The sequence below is a fragment of the Coturnix japonica genome, chromosome 1 (genome assembly GCF_001577835.2).
Source record: "Coturnix japonica isolate 7356 chromosome 1, Coturnix japonica 2.1, whole genome shotgun sequence".
NCBI lineage: Eukaryota > Metazoa > Chordata > Aves > Galliformes > Phasianidae > Coturnix > Coturnix japonica.
This window is the reverse complement of record NC_029516.1, coordinates 108156827-108172955: the sequence shown is the minus strand read 5'-3', so window position 1 is coordinate 108172955 and position 16129 is coordinate 108156827. Positions and strand designations below refer to the sequence as shown.

The following is a 16129-nucleotide window of genomic DNA, read 5'->3' as shown; positions in this document are numbered from 1 at the left end:
TTGAGGCTACCTGATAGGAAAACAAAAACAAGTCATTCCTGTTTATAAGAAGGAAATTCATATGCTGAATTAGATCCAACATTTAGCAAAAATGTCTGAAATTCAACTCTAGCAAACTTGCCTCCAAACAGCACAGTAATTGGACTAGGTAATATCAACCTCGTACCTGATGGAACCTGCTCAGCTTTTTCCCTGAGTGTGATGAGGTGCTGTTTATAAAATCACTGATGGAATAATGAGCATAACACTTCCAGAAAGGCTGGTGGCTGGGATGGGCTGCAAATCAGCCTTTCCATATTTCCTCCAACTACTGGTGAGGCCTGAAAACATACATACCACAATCACAAAGCATGCATTTTAAGAATAAGAGGCAGTGCTGATGAAAGGAAAAGAAAGAGCTTATCATCAAATATTACTATTCCTGTCGCTATCAAGATCTCAGAGGAGGTAAAGTGGGGAAAAGAAGTAATGAAAGGCCAACTGGAGACTATAATAAAAGGATTAATAATCCAGGAGGTTGACCATCCGTCCCAGTCAAAGACCTTATTGTGGAAAGGGAGACTCCTTCTCTCTCTTTCTTGAAAACCAAGTCCATCCAAAGACCTGGCTGCTAAAAGCATGTTACAACACAGCCAGAAGTCAGACAACTCAAACACTGGCTTTAGAACAGCAGATGCAAAAGCCAAGAGGTAGAAGTAGACTAAAACCCAATGTATCACCTGCAATTGTTTGATAAAGTCAGAGTTTTGGGGGAGAAAGGATTGAATATGCCAATTTCTATGAAAGATATATAAGATAAAAACTGCTGACTAGGGATGAACTGTTCCATCACTACCCCTGCCCAGTCACTGATATACTGAGTCCTCACTCCGAAAGGAAATCTCCAGCACCCCATGACAGCAGCAAACCAAAATCTGCACCAACATTATCTGGTGAAAAATTATTAGACTCTGCAAGTTTCTATACGAGGATTCTGAGTGGTAAAAAAGGAAAACTCAACTCCATTACAGTGCAGTATTGCAGCCTGATAAAAGGCATATTCAAAGCATTTTCCTTTTAGGATTACATACAGATTATTCTCAATCTGATGCATAGGTCATTTCTGTAAGTGACTAGAAAGATACAAGGGCATAGAAGTACAGTAAACAGTTACATTGTGGCCAAGGAGTGCTGAAGATCTCAGAGTTACCATTTCAGTAAGCTTACTCTTTGAAAACAATGTTTCTTAGCACTCCTTTTCTTTTTAGCCCGAGCATTTCTTCTATCAGCACAGAAGCCATTGTGCACTTTAGTCTAATTGCAACTAAGTGAATAACTACTTGTAATACTTAAACTGCCTTAGGAAAACTAATGTTAACATATTATCACCTTTTAAAACAGTATCGCTAACGCAATTTCTCCCTTTTTATAGCACTATTCCACTTAGTAACAGAAATGTAGCCCTCCTCAACAGACGTGTAAAATTGCACCTATAAACTGTAATACCCACCTACCATTTTTCCCTCACAGTTCAGGAAAACAAACCATTATCCAAATGGAAGGATTTTTAGAAGCATAACATTGCTGTGGACAACAACTCAGCGATTCTCACATGATGCAGTCAAAGAGTAGACATGATGTTACGCTGCCCTCCTACACCATGTGTATTGCAGCATTAACCATCACTATAGGTTTGTTATGTTCTACAGTTCCTCAAGACAATAAAAATTAGACACAATTCAGTGGTCAATCAATCCTCCCGAGTTACATCTAAATTATAAGCAATAGTACATTTAAATCAATTAGAGTTTAATAACTCAAAACAAGCAATAATAATAAAGAGAAGAGCTTGGAACTTCTTAAAAACTCACAAAGATTTTTTTCTTGAGTAGAAGAAACCAAACGAAGACTCAGTAATACCAGATCACCACCCAACTTAAACACCAAAAAGTGGAAGAGACAACACGTATCTACTCAGTCATTCCATTGTGACTTCTAACAAAGCATAACATAGGCACTGGAAGTACATACTCAAAACCCTTCTTCAGTATTCAAAGCATCAAGCCCAGAACCGCAAGTCTTATATAAAACAATAGTAACAAAATGCTTAAAGGGAATTTTATACTATTGCAAGAGGTAACAAAGGACACTCCATTGAAGGGTCATTCAGACGAGTTTACCACCTTTTCTCCTCAACTGTCCTTTAAAGGTGAGCAAGGAAACAGGATACTGAACAAGACAGAGCAGGTTCTTCATCTCTGTATCCACATGGGAATAATGAATGCTGCATGCACTGATTTGAACCAAGTAACCTCTACAAGGCACTCATAGTTCTAATATGCTACTTCCCTAATGCAAGCCTCATACAGAAACACAATGTTATCTGAGTATTTTCCCTTCTTTTGCCTCAGGCTTTTAACATGCAGGGCATCCTTCTGCTCTACAAAATGAGCTAGGAAATGTCAGAACTAAGATTGCTGTGATACATGGAATGGATACAATCCCTCCTATTAAACACAGATAGGATTTTTGATTGTCAAGAGAAAGAAAAACAAATGTATTTTTAACCACGGATTCTGCATTTAGATGTAATAGCTGTTGCCTTCTCCAGTTGCCTGAGCAATACAACAGATTAAATTAAAGCCATAGACCAGCACACCTGTTTTTAAACTTCCCTTCAAAAGCTGCAGAGTAATTTCTAATTCCACTGTGCAAAAGCTCTTCACACAAGCACACAGTCCACAGGAAAGCCCTGTCCTTCTCTCTTCCAGGAGGTACAAAGTAGATTCCAGTAGGTTCAAACTTGACCATGTCTGCGAAATAGGATGCTTTGTAATTTACCAGTAAGTTTGGAACACAGACAAAACAATGTACCAAACACTCTTCTGCTGGTCTTCAAGCTACCCATAACCTACAAGCCATGGAACAAGTTTGGGGTTGGGTCCACTTTGATTCACTCAGCAGTTTTGGGGTGTGGTGTTGTACTTTGTTTTTCAAATTTTCATGACTATGTATGAAGGTTCAGACTCTGACACAAAGAAATTTCCACAATCTGCTAGAAAATGCACCCTAAGCTGTCCTACAGCACCAGGAATGGAGCTGTAAGGACAATCAAACCGCTAACACAGACGCGGGGACTCAATCCTACAGCTTAAAAAAACATGCTGATCTGGTGAAAGGCCGCTAGACGCCAGGGATCATTGTTAGCTGCTATGGTTACCAACAGAGTTTTAACTCTGCAGACTGTAAACACTGCCAAGTATAGAGCCAGCTATACAGTTAATTATTTACAAAGCAAAGAAAAATATGTAGCACAGGCAGAAGAGGAATCTCACATGCAGAATCACCTTCAACTCAGCTACATGGACTTTCCAGAGCCTTTCTGAAATAAGCATAGAAGACACCATGGTTATGGCTCAGCTTTTAAGCTGAAAATGTATTTCAGGACGTTATCTCCAGACTCTTCTCCCTTCTATTAATGTACTTGGAATAATCTCCGAAGCACAACAGGGGACATCTCACTACTTCTGGCTCATTATCCTGACAGCATTTAGCCATCTGAAAAATGCTTCTGAAAAAACAACGTCCAGAGGGGAGCTAAAACGTAGTATGGGTGAAAGTGGAATAAAACAGGGAAATAAGATACTGGCATCATATTTTCAGAGATATCAAATAATTTAAAAGGTCAACCAAAGAAGATGTGTTTTAGTACTGATGCTCTTCACTATTAACTCATTGCAGCTTTGACATATCTGACACGTCTGCTCAGTGCTTTTGAGACCATTCCATTTACTGTCAGCCTTGCTCAGGTGGGCCTCCTCCTTTGGAATTATTATCAGAAATACCAGCAATCTGCCTAGAAGCTGAATCGTGGATTCTTTCTACGTGGTCTCAAAGACTGGCAAATGAGTTTTCTATGAATCTTAATAAGTAAACAGACAACTCCACATTTTTAGAAAAATATGTCTGTAAAAAGTGTGAAAATAGTTTTCTTCAGATGGCGTAAGATATCCATATGCACATTCCATTATTATACACCACCTTTATTCAGGAATGGAGTTACCTTTTCTTCAAATTTCAAACAAAATACTTGAAATGACATGAATGTAGTATATTGGTGCTTAGACTGCAAAAACATTGTGAAAAATAACGAAGCTTAAATAGTGCAGCTCTTGTTCTTTACCCTCTGCTCCAAATTGTGCAGTGTCAGAGCTCCCACAAGCAGTACCTTTGCTCAGAGCGTAGCAGAACAGATCTACATGCCAGCATGCCTGAAAGACGTCAGCACGGCTAGCACATAAGCCTGGATGAATGGCAGTTCAATTTTTGCATGCGCCATCAGCCCACAAGCACAGTCAGATCTTTGCAGAGATTTTCTGTTGCTGTCTAAGCCCTGCTGCTGTCACCTGGGCAAGCTACGGTATTAAGAAGGGGAAAGTGAGCACAAGGCAGAAAGCATTTTGTGAAACATCAACTACACAGAGATACTGGCTTTGCAGTGATCCTGAAAACCCGCTGATCTCTGGCCAAACTGCCTTTTACACACCAACTCCTTCCCAAATTACAGAGAGAGAAGAAAGGAAACTTGAGGGCAAGTGACTAACATGTGCATGGCCGAAATATTAATCACTCCTTGCTTCATATTAGCTCTGGCTTAGGCACACGTATCTAAAAATATTTGGAAATTAAAAACCTTATCTATCCTTCCAGTGACATTAGAGAACGCATAGAAATAATTATGCCTCTTAGGCACATATCACAAAGCAATCCTTATGTGTACATGTAACTTAGTAATAGTTTATATTGGTATTTTGCAAGTTGTAGAGGTTATTGCTTGCTTTCTTTTTAAATACACAGTAAATGTCCCTGTATAGAACAGCATGCAATGGAATTAACCCGCCAGGCCAGAACATCAGCCTATATTACTTTAACATCAAAAAAAGTGATGACGCAGCTATCTTGGTTTTCTTGCCAATTAAACTGGTATGCTAAGATTCCATATGGATTCTGAGTACTTCTGTTTTCAGTCTCCCTCATTACCATGATATTTCATTGGATAACCTCTCAGCTTTGCAATCACACTACACAGAGAGTAACTCCTCTCCCCCATTTGGATAATGATTTGTTTTCTTGAGCTATGAGAAAAATATGGGAAGAAAACAGTGCGGGAGGAGATGGATATATCCTGAGACACCTAAACAACTGTAAGAACATGGAAACAACAGTAATGTCTATTTCCATATGCAGTGAGAGAGCAACCACAGATTGTGAAACAACCCTGCAGCACTTTATTTATGGTGACTGAAATCCATTCACCATCTCAAGGGAAAAACAAGCCTCCTACAAACACCACAAGAAGCCAGTCCATCTCTTCCTCATCCTTTCCCCCTGCAGCTTGCACCATTTTGTTCTAATAATTTTGTGCAGCTCCCAGCAGTAACAACAGGTTTAGTAAAGGCACGATCCAAGACGTTGCTATTGCAAAGTCAGAGAACACATTTGCTGCAATGGGAGAGAAAATTGAAGATATGGCTTCATTTTCCAAAGGGGAAGCCACTTCATGAAGAAAAGACATGGAGCTGTCTGCTTTAAAACCATGCACTTTACTTATAGGAAATAATAAAGGTTCAGTTTTACAATGCAAGAGAGCTTCCAAAGCACATAAAAACTCCTTGTTTTAGCTTCCACCACTTCAGCTGTTTGTAACATATTTAAACAGCCTGCGCTGAGGAGCAAATTGAAGCAGGATCTCTATAATGCAATTGCTACTGTCATAATAGTTTTGTGCTTCTAAATCTATTTAGTGGGCTCTGGAGCACAGTACAAATCTTGTAAGGGTGGCTCAGCATTTATGCCTGCCTAGCAGTGAGCAGATATTTCAGTTAATACTACATAGCTAATTGCAGATTTATCCCTGTCTGCATCACCATTACCTCTTAACTGCTGCTAGGCTATTTTTTGCCTCAAGAGATTTTATTTTTTTTTTCTTTTGGCATATAAGAAAATACATTTTGTTGTTTCACGATTCTTCTTCCTGAAAAAATAAATGTAATCCAGCATTAAAATCACCTGCACTTCAAGCCGGAAACCTTGTCCTGGAGTGTAACCTACCAGTGTAACACACACATGATGCTGCACAAACTGGGGTAAAACACACTTGGAACAAGGACAAATAGTACAGTGTTTTTCAGTAATCAGATTTCACTTCATTCACAGCAGGCAACAGAATACATTAAGATAAAAAGATTCCGATGTCAAGTGAATTGTGATTAACCAAATACATTCTTCTCTTTGGTATGTGGACTTAGAGCATGCCCAGAGGCAGCTATGCCTGTCCCTAATTAGAAGTTTTATAACAGAAAGTGGTGTAACATAAGAATGGTATCTCCAGCTAAAAACCCAATTTATATTTTTGTTGGTTGTATTTTGTATTTGGAAAATATCCACATTTCTTCTTTAAATTTATTTCCTTTATTATTCCATTTTCTTCATTATGGATTAAAACATTTCATTCTTTTCAAGTAGTTGCTAAAATTAAAGATAGGGAAACATCTAATAATAATAATCACTCAAAACCAAACAGGCTCACAACTGACTTAACAGCAGTTGCTGAAATCTCTACAGATCTCTACAGATTTCATCCTCACCAAACAAGTTGGAGACTGTCCAATCCTAAAGCCAACCATGCTGCACATGCTGGGATACTTGAGAGCGCTTACTGGCAGACTGCAAAAACAAGGGCAGAACTTTCCTTTCCCGACAGCTCTCAGTTGTACCAGACAGTGATGGAGCCCAGTACAAAACCTTGCACCAAGACTAAGCCTAGTGCCTGCAGTGCTCCCATGTCAGCACTGTAGAGGAGGAAATCATCACAGATCGATATGGGGAAACAAAATACCAAGGGACGAGAAGCTAATATGTATGGATTTGCCTGACAAACTTGAAGAAGAAAACTGGGGCAGCCTAGAGGTGAATCAGAGAATTTAGGATGACCACCTGCAATACAAGGAGGGAAGCAAACATAGAATCTGACAGAAAGAGGAGGAGACTGCCAAAGACACAAGCTTATGAAGCCTTCCAGGTGTGACCAGGGAAGGAGCACTCATATTTAACATAGAAATAAGCACCAAAAGTGTGCTGCAGCTTGGGGGAAGAGCTAGGAAGAAAGGATGGAAAGCAAATGGAACAAGATAAGGAGCCTGAATAAAATAAAATGAAAATACAAAGCCTGGAGTCAGGCAGGAGCCTATAGGAAAAAGTCTCATTTCATGTAATTAAAGACTAAAGAAATATTAAGTCCTGGGTAAACTGACATTTCCTGTAGTACCTGCATACAGTTCTGCAGTAAAAAAGGACTGATTACACTACTGGAGGTGAAATGAAGGACTGGAAATGAAATGAAGGGAGGAGGATCATTCAAAAGGATATGGGAAAACTTGAAAGAGGAAATCAAAACCACTTGGTTTGTTTGCTATATATATTAAAATATATATGATTGTTCTCTGTGAATATATCTAGAGGGAAGGAATGGTAAAATAATAGGAAAGAATGGAATCTCCTTGGGGACACTCAAGCTCAGAGCTGGATGGGGCTCTGAGCACCCTGGTACAGCTGTAGATGCCCCTGTTCATTGCAGGGGAGTTGGACTAGATGGCCTTTAAGGGTCCCTTCCAGCTCTAAGGAACTCTGCTGACCTGATGAGACAAGCTCTGAGTTGTGTGCAACAGCCACAGACCCCTCACCTGGAGGCCCTACACTTCCCCATGACAGGGATCTGGGATCCAGGAACATGCTCCAAGACAAAAGCCACATGTGATTCTACTCTCTGCCAGCTTTGCTTTTAGCCTCCTCACATCCAACGGTGACAGCCAAAAGCAGGGAGCCAGCAAACTATGCTTCACTAGCAGACAGACACACAAAGCTGTGTTTTGGTGATCTTTGTCCTTCTTCTAAAGCTCTGTGCTCTGACTTCAAAACATTAATAATGCTTCTTCTGGCAGCCCTGTGCACAACAGCTCCCACTCGAAGGAAAGCAGCGTTAACTGAACAATTCTTGTAATATAAAAATACACTTCACTGAAAGTCCTATAAACTGCAAACAGGATTTCTGGATTTATTCTGGGACCCAATGTAAGTCAAAAATAACATGCAAGCACATTATCTGCTCTGAAAAGAAGTCCTGTTCTGTTTTTAACTGCGGTATAATCATCATCCTACTCACATTTAGAATAAATGTACTCATATTCACAGGTGAAGTTTTATTTCCACTGCAGTCAATCAGAACCACAGTGTCCTTTTGAGTGGAGATGAGGATTCTGCTCCAGACAAAAGATCTTCCTTAAAACTACAGAACGAGGTGGTTACAATCAGTGACTTTTTCCGTTCAGGAGAAAAGCTGGTACAGAACATCACAACTGACAACATTTCATTTTTATTTCACCAGAGTGATTCCAAAAGAAACAGACTTTCCTCTCTATAAGACCGTTAATGAATATTTAAACAGGCCTAGAAACTCCACCTAAACCATCTTTCTACACTGGCAGACCCTAGCACACCCATACACCTTTTCTGCCCTTATTCTTTGACGCCCTGACTTCAAGGATTTTATAAGCTATTTACACGTAAAATAAGAAATGCTTCAGGTTAAAGCCAGAATGTTCACAGACGTCATACAATCCCCCAGAAAAGGGCTTTGGCTCTGATCACACCCAAATCTCAGTTTTTGTTTACAATTGATAATTCTATTCTTTCTCCTGCAAGGAGAATTCTGAAAACAGGAATCATCATAACCAGCTCTTTTGCCTGCCTACACATAAGGACTCACTGACAAAGCCTACTCCAAACCCATGCATCTCACTCATAAGTAAATATTAACTTGTACTGACGTTGAAGCCTTTCCAATACATCACTTCCACAAAGGCTGTAGGTTGAAGCAGAGTACATCACGGCAAGCACACCCAGAAGAGATCGTCCTCCATCACAGTGCTACTTCCACCTATTTTTCATGAGCACACTGAAGCCAAGTGAGCACTTAACAGCAAACATAAATGTATAAGAATAGTGAATGAACTATGTAAGCCAAGTCTTCCATACAATCCAAATAACACTGAACCCTTTGAAATGACCCTAGCAGGAGTGCTTTGATTCTATACCCTAGAAGTACTATCTGTCTCTCCTTTCCCTCCTGCTGTAACATATCCCTGCAGTAGAACACTCAGCTGACTAAAACCACCCTCAGTAGCTGCGTTGCTTGCTCCTTTCCCTCTACACTTACTTTTTTTCTCTTTCCAGCTGCATCAATACTTCAGAGCTGTATCTTTGCATCATCGATCAGGTTTGAATACAGCTTCTTCTGATCCAAAAGGCCCGCTCCCTGGTAACTGACAGAAAACACATGCACCCAACCATACCAGCAGCTCAATGAAATTAGCTTGATTTGTCTGCAATATGACAAAAAAAATAATAAGCATAAGCATCCATGCTTTTCCAAAAGCATGATTCCATTTCAAACACAGCCTACCGACTGTTCCAAATCTAACTGTAGATTTAGCCCTGTCCGTACCACTATTCCCTCTTAACTACTGCAATGCTTTTTAAGAAAGAAAAAATGAAAATGTGCATCAAGTAGGTAAATCATTAACAACAATAAAATTTAAAGCCCAATGCATTGCACTCCCATGGGAATTAATGTGTCTTGCCTTTGTGTAGATATTTGATACAACACAAAGTAGCTTTTTAATTGCTCCACTTCTCCCGTGACAAATGTCAGGCTGTGTTTCCACTTTCTCATTACAGGTCAGGTTTGCAGCTGACAGGCAACCCCTGCTGAGCAAATGCTGGATGTAGGTATCTGCTCTGAGGGGGTTGCACACCATTGCCCAGCAGAACAGTTTCTCTTCAGCAGAAAGGAGGAAAAGGAAGTGAGAAGAGGAAGAAGCAGAGACAAAGAAGTCTCGCGGGTTACAAATGTACAGATAACACTCTCAGGGAATTTCTGCAAATTTTTTGAAGGAAGCTTTAGAACTTAGCACACCCAAAAGTAGCATGCTGAAAGGTGAAGTAGACATGGCAGTCACTGCTTGCCACCACCCTACAACAGCTACCTCAAAGTAGGCTGCAGAACCTACCAGGCCTGGGTTTATATCTCTGAGAAGGGCAACAAGAACAGAGAGCTCTGAGCACCCATCTCACTTCTCTGTCTTCAGAGGCCCTTAACCAACATGGGCACACATGTGCAGGCAGGCAGTGATGAAGCCCAGCAGAGTCCAAAGCAGTCAGGGCTCATCTGAATATTAATGTGTAAGTTAGATTTCTTGTGACAACATGCAGACAGGCTGTCTGAGCGTCCTGGTAGGTTTTTCCTCCCATGGAAGGAATTAAAAGCTCAAAAGTTCATTAGGCAGAAAAAAAAGTAAAGACTTATTAAATTTTTTTTATACAGGCACCCGGTCTTGGGAACAAGAATATCAGGCTAGACAGAGTACTGCTATTTTCACTATGCCAACATCACACATAACATGGGTCACACAACATGACTTTCCCTCACTTGTAGCTATTTTACCTTATACAAACCCACATTCATGCTCTCTTTGCACTAAACATACCAACAGTTTCATTCAAGTCTGATCACAAGCCAACCTTGGGCTGCACGTTAAACACTTCAGACCCCCCAATCAGCCCATAACAACATCTCTATGCCACGAATCTAAAATGCATATCACTTCCTTATATGTAAGGAAAAAAAAGAACATCTTCCTCTTGCAGGAACTGCATTTGCTAGCTATAAATTACAGGGGTTATGAAAGGCTAGCCAAGCAAAGTCACCCATACCAATCACAGACAACACATGACCACTTTACAAAGACGCTTACACAGCGTAAATTGTTGCATTTACTTTTAGTATGTAAAGTGGCTAGTCTTAAGTAATAAAACCATGCAGGCATTTCTTACACAGCTGTCACAAGTATGCTCTATAGTAATCATAGGGGCCGAAATCTTTGAGGATTTCTTGAGACATCTATAGGTTACTTTCCTGTCTCCTTCTCCTCCGCATCCATCAGAGCAGCTACTAGACAGAACTGACATTCAAAGCCACTCAACAGGGCAGACCAAACTTATTCCTACTTTTATCTTCCATGCCTGAATCTTTTGCATCTCTTCATTCACCAATATATATATGATTTCTTTGATTTCCATTTGGAGATAAGTCATTTAGTCAATAATAATAAGTCTGCCTGTTACATTTACACCAACAGATTAGGTCACACAGCTGTTGACAACTTCAAAACAATTGTCCATTCATATAGCGATGTAATCATGCGCATTTGCACAGCTTGATGAAATACAGGCTTGCTCCTACCAAGAACATCAGGGTTGCAGCCATGATGCAAATTAGGATATTTCCAGGGTAGAATATGCTTTTCTGACAATATCACAGACTAAGGAGACTATCTTCCTTATTACTTGATCTCTAAACTCCAACAGTTCCTCAGCACACTAGAAGTGTGGTATTAAACTGCAAACATTATCAAAAATATAATATAAAAAATTTTGATGGTAAACTGAAGAACCCAAAGCAGGTCTAAAATACAACTTGTCCAGCTGCTTCCCATTGCTCCCTGCTAGTCTCAGGAGCTCAGCTATCAGCACCAAGTAACTTTCTGCAGCACTGCAGAGAGAGAAAAGAATGACTCATATGTGCCTCTTCCCAGATCTCTGAAGATCAGCTTCAGCTTGAGCATGACAAGAGAACAGTCATTCTAAAAACAAGGAACTCACAACTCTAACTCCTTCAGCTGCTACTCAGGAGTTTAAAAAGATTGGCCAAGGAACAAACAACTGTTTGAGTTCCTTGATCACAGACTGAAGCAGCCAGACTGGGGGAGAGAGTGTGCCAAAACTGTTTGAGGTGTCCAAGATCCTGAAAGGACTACGTCTATCTAAGTGTAGTTACCAACATATGTCATGCCTCTTAATGGAACATCCTCTGAAAGGAAGATTTAAGAATAGCTGAGGACATACAGATATTTGCCACTTCATTTGTGAAACTCTCTTTCAAACAACAAAGAGGCAAACAGGTGGTTTCCAGGATTCATGACATTTCTTAAATTATTAGTTATGGGCAAATTCATAAACTATTCAAGTAGCATTAGGCTTCCAAAACTATACATTCCAAGATCTCTTATTCACAACTGGTTTTAAAGAGTTTGAAAATAAGGAAAAATAAGTCCACAGTACTACATAGCAACTACCTGCAGTTCTTCCCCAATCTTCTGAATCTTCACCATAAATGACTTTGAGTTCTTGGGGTGAAAATGTAATCTTCTGGGGAAACGGAGTAACAAGGACTCCATCCTCATTCCAATGTACTACCCATTATTTCAATCCAACTAATGTTTATTTTCCTTAAGGTGTAGGTATTACCTGTGACTCCGTGCAAAAAATAGCTCTGTGAAGGGTTCCAACCAGCTCTCAGGCAGACAAATAGATCCACTATGGACTGCACTACCAGGGCTCGTGACTGGATTGTGGGTGAGGTTGCTAGCCCTGCTTTTGGAGCAAGTGCCTGGCCATCTTCAGAAGACTGAAACACACACAGACTCATCAAGAGGAAGCTAATGACAAGGTAACTGCTATCATTCTGCTATGAGGAGATAGGAGTTCTTATTTCATAAGAACTATCATTTTCAGAAGTGAAAAACGCATGTTCGCTGTTAGAAGTAACACAAAAGATTTACTCTGCATACCTACACTACTCACCTGCTAATACTTATACACATACTTTCTATGAAGATAAGCAACTACTGAAACAGTCTGGTGTAAGAAGTGCAATAAATCCCCAATGTCTCTGCACATTCAAAAGCCATTTCTAAAAGTGGCAAAAAGTGTGGAAGTAAGGAGACAGAATTACAAGTTTAAAAACTTCAACATCATTTCAGGAATTAATGAAAAAAAATTCCCCTAACACTTCTTCTCATTTCTTCAATATTGGTAAGATAAATTCATGAGGTATAAAACATTATAAATCCATTGAGATGAACATTCCCTGAGGTATGTACTGCATAACACTGGCATAGCTTCCACTATAGCTAACTAATTAAACTCGTGCCTTAGGCTTCAGCGATGTCAGCTCATCTATTTCAGATTTACTCTGTTTTTAAAAAGTAAGCGGATAATTTTCTTTATGAGCTCTATCGTATTTTTTTAAATAGAAGCTGATTACTTAACTAACGATCTTTTTAATTAGAAATACACTGTGAAGCAGATGTATTTGAGATGGCAAGGTATTATATTTGAATAAACTTGTTAAAGTTACACACCTTAATGACTGCTGGTCATCTCACCTGATTAGGCAGAAGCTCTTATTTTCCTTATGAAAAATGAAGGAGTCCCGAAAAGAGCTTGGCACTTGATGGATGGTACTTTATAAGTCTTCATACAGAAAACCAGATGCTCATACAAAACAATGATGAACATCTGTCTGATGAATCTCATTGCCTGAAGAATTATCAGCATTAGTACGCCATGCTGCACTACTTTGAGCTGTAAAAGTCCTCTGGGTTAGGTCATTTGTAACAGTAAACTACAGCAATGGTTGGCTCTTTCTGTTTTAGCAGAATAGCTATGAACTCATGTCAAACAGCTTCTATGATAAAATGCTGCAGCACTCTACCTCACTCTTATAGTTTTTGTCAGCATGTGGAAAACAATTCTAGTTCATCATCAGAACAGAGTACATGAAAAACAAAGAATTAATGATTTATCAGCATTCAATCTTACTGTACTCGCGAAGGTGAGCTGCAAGTATCCTTTTTTCACAGTAAAATATGGGTCAATCCTTTTTGCCTTACACTACTGCTGAGGCATCCAGTTCAACATTCTGAATTTAATATTAATCTCAATTTAGGGAGTAGGAGGTATGTATCCATAACAGCAGACCCAAAATTAAACAATATCAGGAGAGAGATCGGGATTCATCATTTGGGGTTAGAATATAAACATAGATTGAAACTCTTTACTATCAGAGATAGCATCCAAAGGATGGCTACGAAGACGGTGAAGGTCTTGGAGGACAAGATGTTCTAGGAGTGGCTGAGGCCGCTGTGTTTGCTCAGCACAGAGCAGAGGAGCTGATGGAGGCCTGATGGCGGCTGCAGCTCCTCACAGGGGAGGGGCGAGCGCTTGAGTCTGCTGCTCTGTCGTGAGCAGCGACAGGAGCCCGATGGGAACGGCCATCGGAACCGTGTGCCAGGGGAGGGGCAGCTGGGGGTCAGGGAAAGGGGCTGCACCACAGGGCGGTGGGCATGGAACGGGATGCACAGGGCTGTGGGCACGGCCCCCAGTGCTGGAGTTCAAGGAGCATCCGAACAGCGCTCTCAGACATAGGGTTTGGTTTGGGTGGTGCTGTGTGGAGCCAGGGGTTGGACTCCACGATCCCTGTGGTTCCATTCCAGTTTGAGATGTTCTATGGGTCTATGATACTAAAAAAGGTGAGCAGCCAGAGTTCCTTCAACACTTCTTGTTACATAGTTAGGGAGAAGGCAGTAAAATAACAACGCTGCCATTTCAATTGCAGCAGAATTTGGTAAAGGAGTCCTTTCTGAGCTGCTAGTCATCCTAATTATTGCAACTCACTTTAGAGGGTAAAATAATTTCCATGTTAAGTAGAAAATTATTTTTTACCAAAAGAGCTTCAGCTCACCCACAAACCCCTCTGATCACACTACTTATGTGATCATTTTAGAGACACTACATGCACACGAACAAGTTGCTGTTTAAAATCATTCATGTTTTATCTAAATAACCACCAAAAAAAACCTGAAAGTAAAATGAGAAACATATTGCCTTTAATTGGTTTTGCTTTTGATACGCTATTCTTAAAAAAAAATTTTAAAAAAAAAGAAAGAAAGACAGCTGGATGTTGTTTTTTCTTGCATTAGATCAGGCTTGAATTTATGCAGCGTTCGCAAAGAACTGAGCTGCTGTTTGCCGTCTGCACTGTTTGTTTATTTAAGATGCTTTATTTAGCATCTTTCATGCCCAAAGCGCTACCAAACAGTGTGCCGGACTGGTTAAGTGCTGGCGTCACAGAAGCCTCTACAGCAGCCATTACAAAGCCAACAAAAGCTCAGATTGAATGTTCTGCTTCAATGTTTAGATCTGTCTCACTGTAAGTAGGTATCTGAGGTATCAATAGAGAGTTTAGAGCCAAAGTTATATAAATGCATGAACAATTTTAAATAATAGTCATTAATTAGATATTAACTAGGTATTCATGTGAAAAAGAAGGTTATGCTAATGGAGGTATTTGGTGCTTAGCATTCAGAGTGCTGGGAGCCCTAGGGCCCAAAGTACTTATAATTAGCTGTAGAACAAAGGCACATTGCATTACTCCAATACGGAGATTCATCAGCTTGAATAATAACTGTCTCTGGGAGGTTTCAAGGGAACCATTTGCAAAGAAGCCAGTTCAGAACTATAGTCATAAGGAACCCTGATCCTTAGAGGTGACCAAAAAAGATGTAATAAATAACACTGTTGATACAGAGAGCAAAAAGAGAATATTCAGAATGACACTCAGCCTTTGCAAATAAGATTGATGTAAGGACGATCTTCTGTTATCCCATTCTAACACAGAAAATCATGTTTCACTGATCTAGCCTTAAACCATTTGTTCTTAGTCAACTAGAATGAATCGACATTAATAACATTTAAGAGTGAAATTCCAAGGGAAAAAAAAATGAATGGACCTCCTAGAAATGCCATTTTTAGTCACGACATTGGCCCATGTAGTTTGCAGTATACTCACTCAGAGATTCCAGGAGAACTCTGAGTACGGTTTAGGCAAGAAATACACGTGTGTACAGAGCTGTACACCAATCCTTCAAAACAGAAACATAACTTGAAGCAAATACATCATATTAATTGCGATGTGCAGTGCCGCCCAAAGGTCATTTGACTTGGTGAACTTTGGGTCAAATCCATGAAGCTAATGCTAAAGAATAATACTAATAAAAAATTCCATAGAACGCAGCTATACAAGTTAAATGTTGTGAGAATTTTGGAGCATTTGTTGAAAGTGAAACGCTGAAAGGCAATCTGAAAAACAAACTGATTTCAATTAGGCTGCTGACTGCAATTTTAGACGAAG

General features: G+C 39.9%; 1 protein-coding gene across 5 annotated transcripts in view; it reads right to left on the bottom strand.

Moving 5' to 3' along the window:
- The window catches only part of SH3KBP1 (SH3 domain containing kinase binding protein 1), a 205140-nt gene that overhangs the window by 148622 nt on the left and 40389 nt on the right, over positions 1 to 16129 (bottom strand). The window lies entirely within an intron of this gene.